Here is a 7,523-nt window from a genome sequence, read left to right on the forward strand (position 1 = left end):
CCATTTCTGATAGTGAGAAACCTGGTACCCATTGTCAATCTAGGCTAAATCCTAGAACTTCCTGAAAATAGTTTCAGAATTTTTCAGCCATTCCACTGCAAAAACCAACCCATTAACTAGAGTTTAATATTTGTTTAGAGTTCTTTTTGTCTTTAGTCTGAGAACAGACAACTGAAATACTGTGTTCAAAAGTCACTTGGGTTGGCTCCCTTTACTCTTCTCCCCTAGTGTGGTTTGTCATTCATTTAAAATGCAAGTGGGTTTATTTGTTTCTGGATGCTTTCCATTTTAGGGATTTCTCCCATTTGATTTTATTTTTGTTATTATTTTGGAGATATATAAAACACTTACATGGATCAAATGCCAAAACTATGTAAGAAGACATGCTCAGAAAAATGATGCTACCCCCTTGTCCCTTTCATCCTGTTCTAGTAGGTAGCCAATATCTTTCATTCCTGGTATATCTTTCCTGTATTTCTCTTTGCAAAAATAAGCATATTCACATATAAATTATTTTCCTTCTTTCTCACATGAAAAGTATCATACTATAGATCATTGTTTTGCACTTTGCTTTTACTAAACAGTATGTCCTGGAAATCACTATCAGTTTACAGAGATCTGCTTCATTCTCTTTTTCATAGCTGCATAATTCTCCATTGTGTGGACATAACATAGATTATCTAACCACTCTCCTATATAAGCATGTAGGATGTTTCCCATATTTGCAATCAAAGATAACAAGGCAGTGATTAAACTTACATGTATGTATTCTCATAGTGTGGGAGCCTTTTGTAGGTTTTTAAACAATACTTTTTCTCTTTTTTCTTTCTTCTGTTCTTTTATGGCGTTATTAGGTTATCATTCATGGATCATAGGCTGGACAACGGTGTCAAATGGCAATGAATGGTCCTGAGATTTCTGTTCCCAATAGACAATTTACTGGGGAAAATTGGGCTTTATAATAAGATTACTTAGTAGCCAACCATATGCTGATAAACTGCAGCATGTTAATGACAACAATAAATAAAATTCTTTATTTATTACCTATTTATTATATTGTATTAATATTATATGAACAATGTTTACATATTTGTTATTAAAATGTAGTTATTGCACCATGGGAAGTCATTTTAGCTTCAGTGATTGCAAATCCAGCATAGTGGCAGGGTTAAGAGAGTGCACACTAGAACCAAACAGTGGATATAAAACCTGCTCAGAAAATCAAGGGAGTCCAAATAGGGAAGGAAGAGATCAAACTCTCACTTTCTGCTGATGATATGATGTTAAATCTGGAAAACCCCGAGGATTCAACCATGGACTCCTGGAATTGATTAACGAATATAGCAAAGTCTCAAGCTACAAAATTAATATACACAAATCAGAGGCATTTATATATGCCAATAACAGTCAATCGGAAAACCAAATTAAAGACTCAATACCCTTCAAAACAGCAACAAAGAAAATAAAATATCTAGGTATATACCTAACTAAAGAGGTAAAGGACCTCTATAAGGAAAACTATGAAACACTGAGAAAAGAAATAGCAGAACTTGCAAATAGATGGAAAAATATACCATGCTCGTGGATCGGAAGAATCAACATTGTTAAAATGTCTATACTACCCAAAGTGATCTACAGATTCAATGCAATCCCTATTAAATTACCAACATCATTCTTTACAGACGTAGAGAAAATAATTATACACTTTGTATGGAATCAGAGCAGACCCCATATAGCAAAAGCAATTTTAAGCAACAAAAACAAAATGGGAGGTATTAATTTGCCAGACCTCAAACTATACTACAAGGCCGTGGTTCTTAAAACAGCCTGGTATTGGCACAAGTACAGGGACACAGACCAGTGGAACACAACAGAAAATCCAAATATAGATCCATTCTCATATAGCCACCTAATTTTTGACAAAGCAGGAAAGAATATACTCTGGGGACAAGAATCCCTATTCAATAAATGGTGCTGGGAGAATTGGTTAGCCACTTGTAGAAGACTGAAACAGGACCCACAGCTTTCACCTCTCACAAAAATCAAATCACGGTGGATAACAGACTTAAACCTTAGGCGTGATACAATCAGAATTCTAGAAGAAAATGTAGGAAAGACTCTTACAGACATTGGTCTAGGCAAAGAATTTATGAAGAAGACCCCCAAGGCAATCACAGCAGCAACAAAAATAAATGAATGGGACATGATTAAATTAAAAAGCTTCTGCACAGCCAAAGAAACAGTCCAGAGAATAAACAGACCACCTACAGAATGGGAAAAAAATTTTGCATACTACACATCAGATAAAGGACTGATAACAAGAATCTATTTAGAACTCAGGAAAGTCAGCAAGAAAAAATCAAGCAACCCTATCAAAAAGTGGGCAAATGACATGAATAGAAACTTCTCGACAGAAGATATAAGAATGGCTAACAAACATATGAAAAAATGCTCAACATCCCTAATCATCAGAGAAATGCAAATCAAAACCACAATGAGATATCACTTAACCCCAGTGAGAATGGCCTTTATCAAAAAAACCCAAAACAACACATGCTGGCATGGGTGTGGAGAGACAGGAACACTAATACACTGCTGGTGGGACTGCAAACTAGTGCAACCCCTGTGGAAAGCATTATGGAGGTATCTTAAACAGATTCAAGTAGACCTGCCATTTGACCCAGCAATTCCATTATTGGGCATATACCCAAAGGAAAAAAGGTCATTCTGCAACAAAGACACATGTACCCGAATGTTTATAGCAGCACAATTCACAATAGCAAAGATGTGGAAACAACCCAAATGCCCATCAATACATGATAGGATTAGTAAGCTGTGGTATATGTATACCATGGAATATTACTCAGCTATAAGGAATGATGAAGATACGACATCTCTATGGTTCTCCTGGAGAGAGTTGGAACCCATTATATTAAGTGAAGTATCCCAAGAATGGAAAAACAAGCATCACGTGTACTCACCAGAAAATTGGTTTCCCTGAACATCACCTAAATACACATCTGGGAACGACACCAATGGGATATCAGACTGAGGTGGGGGGTGGGGGAGGGGATGGGGGTATGCCTACACAATGAGTGCATTGCGCACCGTTTGGGGAATGGTAACGCTTGAAGGTGCTGACTCGGGAAGGGGGGGTGGGGAAAGGAGGGATATATACCTACATGATGGGTGCAACACGCACTACCTGGGGAACAGACACGCCTGGGAGCTCTGACTTGGGGAGAAAGGCGGTACATGGGCAATATATGTAACCTGCAATTCTGTATCCCCCATAACAATAAGATGAAATAAAAAAATAAAAAAATAAAAAAATAAAATAAAACCTGCTCAGATGTGTGGCCCTGAGCAGATCATGTAACCTCTCTGTGCCTCAGTTTCCTTATCTACAAAATGGAAATATCAATCGCATGTTTTTACTAGACCGTTAGGCATTTCAAACTTACATCCAAAACCCAAATTCTTGATTCCTTCCCTCCCCTACCAAACCTGCTCCCTCCTTGACTTCCCCATAGTAAATGGCAACTTCATCAATTGCTCAGGCTAAAAGCCCTGGAATCATCACGGATTCTCTTTTCCCTGCACGCCGTATCTAATTCCTCCATAAGTCCCCGGTTATTGCAATCGTTTCCTGACCATCATTTCTACTATCTTTGCTGCTCTGCAGTGTATTTTCCGTCCACAGCCACAGTGATACTTTTAAAAACAAATCTTTTAATGTCACTCCTCTGCTCACATCCCTCTAATGACTTCCAGACTCACTCAGAATAGAAGCCAGAAACCTGGCAATGGCCCATCTAATCTGGACCTCCACATTCCCCGGCCTCTTCTTTTGCCCGCCTTGCCTGCCGCTCCCTGCCCTGAGCCACACGCTGGCCTCCAAGCTGCTCTTGAACTGAACATGTTTGTGCCTCAGGGCCTTTGCACCAGCTGCTTCCTCTGCTTAGAAAGCCCTGTCCCCAGATGTTCCCATGACTCACTTCCCCATCTCTTCAGATCTTAGCTCAAAGCCTGCCGTGACTCTGTATTTAAAATGGCAAGCCCCAAACCCAACATTCCATACCAGTTTCCTGCTTTATTCTTCTCCATAACACTTCTCATCATCAGGCACGCAACACAATTTACTTGTTTATTTTGTATTGCCCATCTCCTTCCTCTCCTCCTCTCTCCTCTAGCCCCCAAGGAATGTAAGATCCAAAACTTCTGTTTTGCTCATTGCTATATCCTTAGCTCCTAGAAAAGTGCTTGGCACATAGGAGATACTTAATAATTATGTATGTGTCATGGGCTCCCAAGATCACCCCCCAGGTTTGATAATTCACTAGGGAGACTCACAGGACTCAGCATATAGTCACACCCACAGCTAAGCTTTATTACAGCAAAAGGACACCAAGCACAATCAGCAAAGGGAAAAGATGCGTTGGGCGAAGTCCAGGGAAAGCAGGCACAAACTTCCAAGGATCCTTTCCCATTGGAATCACACAGGATACACTTCATTCCTCCAGCAGGAAGTTGTGACCCAGCAGAAGGGTTGCTCACCAGGGAAGAGGCTCATTAGAGACTTAGGACCCATGGTTTTTATTGGGGGCTGGTCACTAGGTACCTCTGCCTGGCGCATACCCAAATTCCCAGACCCCCAGAAGGATAGCACGTATTCAGCAGAAACCGTATTGTTTGCACAAACAGTTTAGGCACAGTGAGTCCTTCTTATCAGCTCTGGGCATGGTGGGAACCCTCCCGATATCCAAACTCCCAGGCACCAGCCCAGAGCCAACCTTGCAAGCAGGCCTCTCTAAAGATAGCAGTCACAGGCCTGCCATGCTAACTCTGCACAGTGTGTTAAAAGAATTTGTTACTTTTCAGTTGACAAAAATGAAGCATTTTAGAGAACAAGAGCAAGATAAGATCAATTAAAGAAAATAAGTTTCCTTTTTTGCACATTGGAATCATGGTGTATAAATTTTGATCTTAGCTACTCACATAAATGCAGTTTGCATATTTTTAAAGTAGCCTGGCCTAGAAAGAAGACATGGGTAGAACCTGACACATGGTTTGAATTCTGTACATTTAAGGATCTGTTTCTGAAGGCAATGGCAAGAAACAAAATCTAGCTGGAGTGTCTACTGGAGACAATGGATCTTGTGATAGCCTTCATTTTTTTTTTATCTGAATACATACTTTTATTTAGAATGCAGCACTTAAAAGCAAGATAACAAACTGTCACTCACAAATCTGTACCGAGAAGCACATAATCTTTAAAACGTGTTGTTTTCCACAACTAATTTAAGTGCAGTATTATTATTATTTAGCACTAGCATCAAAGATGATGTTTAGAGTCTTCAGCTTTGGGGCATTTAGTAACATCAAAATGATTGTCTAGTCAGAAGAGGGAAGCAATTCAAAAGCAATTTCTTTTTCTTCTGCCAGTTCCTTTGTAGGAAGAGTCATCCTTTCACCTGAGACATCATTACTAGGAGACTTGCAACAAACTTCCAGGTCTTATTTTCGATTACGACAGGGAATGAGTGGAGCAGATCATCGGGAATACCATAGGAGTTGCCATCAGAGATAACACTCGCGGACACAGACTCTCCCTCTGGGGTTCCAAACCAGATGACAGATGGGGTCAGAGATGGCTTTCGCAGCAGACAGTGCCCTGGTTAGTTTTCGGGCTGCTGCACAGTCGTGATGGATTCTCCTAGGAGCCAGCTGTCATCTTTCAGAGCTCCATAAACACCAACTCCTTTTCCTTGCAATTCTACCTTGGCATGGTTGACATCTGGGTACCGAGTCGAGGAACGGTTTCCCCACATGATGACATTCTTTACATCATCAGCAGTCACATCAAGTTTAAGAGCAATTTGAGCTTTATCTTGGTCATGATCCAAACAGGTCAAGCAACTGGAGTTCTCCTTGGGGATGGATGGAGCCAACTTGGAGGCAGCCAGGCAGTTGGTATTGGCTAGGTTTCCCATAACAATAGCCTTAACTCATTTGCTGGCATATTTCTCTAAGGCTGCACCCTGGCCTTTGAAGATTTTCACATTTGCTTTCAGGAAACCTTTATTCTCTGCACCCTCCCTTCTTGGCATGGAGCCCAACAGAATGGCCACATCCAGGTCTCTGAAGGCAGCCTCTTCTTTATCTGTTGGGATGACATCTTTCACCAGGGGAAAGGCACAGTCTTGCAGTTCCATTGGGACAACATCCAGGACACTCTTCATGGGGGTGATATCCAACATCACAAGAATTATAGGCTGGTCTTTACCAGGGACAGATCCATTTCCAATGCATTATGGCAGTCAATATGCTCTGGTCACAAAGAGTCTGATTGGTTCAGACATGATCAGGAACTGCGCGGACAATTTCAGCAACTGTAAAATGAGCCTGAGGGAGTCGGGTCACTTCTACCACAGAACAAACTCTTATGACAGCCTTTGGCACGAAGTATTTGTGTTTCTTTTTGTTTTTGCTTTTTGAGTACACGGTGCTCAGCAAAGTACCTGGCACATACAAGGAGCTACAAAAATGTTTGTACAGTGGATAAATAATTACTAATAAAAATGTTAAAAGCTCTTCTATGTCATAGGTATGTAAATTCAACTTATATCAAAAACAAATGTGACTTGTGGCAGATGCTAAATACAACTTGAAGACTGATATTACAGCTACTGTGTTAAAACAGGTTAAAATGTTTTTATTGTGCCATATTTAGGTATGTTGGAATTGTAAATAAGTAGTTGGCATTGCTGTTTGTGTTTGCTTAAGCTAAAATGGGAGGGAGAATACACACACAGACTTGCACGCATGTACACCCCCCAACACCCCCCTGCACCCTCCCACCCTCCATCCCCCACCCCCCACTGCCTAAAGCCGTCTGGAGTTGTGTGCTGTTGGGGAAAGAGAATCCCTAGTTCTCCAAATCTAGACTTGCTTAGAGCAGTCTTCTTCCATGTGAGACTGTCAAAATAATATTGAGGTTGTAGGGAAACTTCTCAGGACAGAAACTCCTAGGAACCTTCAGTCAAAAGCATTGTTCAAGTTATAAGACCAGTAAAAGTAAGGCTGGTTTACTGGACTCCGAGATGAGACAGGTAGGAGAGATTTAATAAAAGTGTTTAAAGTCTTGATTTGAATATCATACTTGTGGTTTTAGAACTTTTTCCCATTAAAGCTTCTTTCTTGTAAATATTGTTTTGCCTGATAGATATTTTTAGAGCGTTATTCAAGTGGAGGATGGTACTTTGCTTTAATTTCTAATGAAATTAAGCATGGCTTTTATATATACATATTTGCATTGTGCATACATACATACATATATATGTGTATATGTTTTAACTTCCCATTATTGGTTACAAATGTTTACTTACTACTGCTTTGTGTAAAGTCCAAAATTTATGACAAGGGAGAGTAAAACAAGCCACTCTAGAGAGTGACATTCACCCTTTATCACGCAGGCAAACTCAACCCTAATTCACACTTGTGGCTTCCTGGCTGATGTAAAC

At 40.3% G+C, this 7,523-nt stretch overlaps 1 pseudogene; it reads right to left on the minus strand.

Annotated features, from left to right (window-relative positions):
- Nucleotides 1-5,335: 5,335 nt before the first annotated feature.
- Nucleotides 5,336-6,362, minus strand: LOC138398932 (malate dehydrogenase, cytoplasmic pseudogene; annotated as a pseudogene).
- Nucleotides 6,363-7,523: the final 1,161 nt, after the last annotated feature.

The sequence above is a fragment of the Eulemur rufifrons genome, chromosome 18, assembly GCF_041146395.1.
Source record: "Eulemur rufifrons isolate Redbay chromosome 18, OSU_ERuf_1, whole genome shotgun sequence".
NCBI classification, from domain to species: domain Eukaryota; kingdom Metazoa; phylum Chordata; class Mammalia; order Primates; family Lemuridae; genus Eulemur; species Eulemur rufifrons.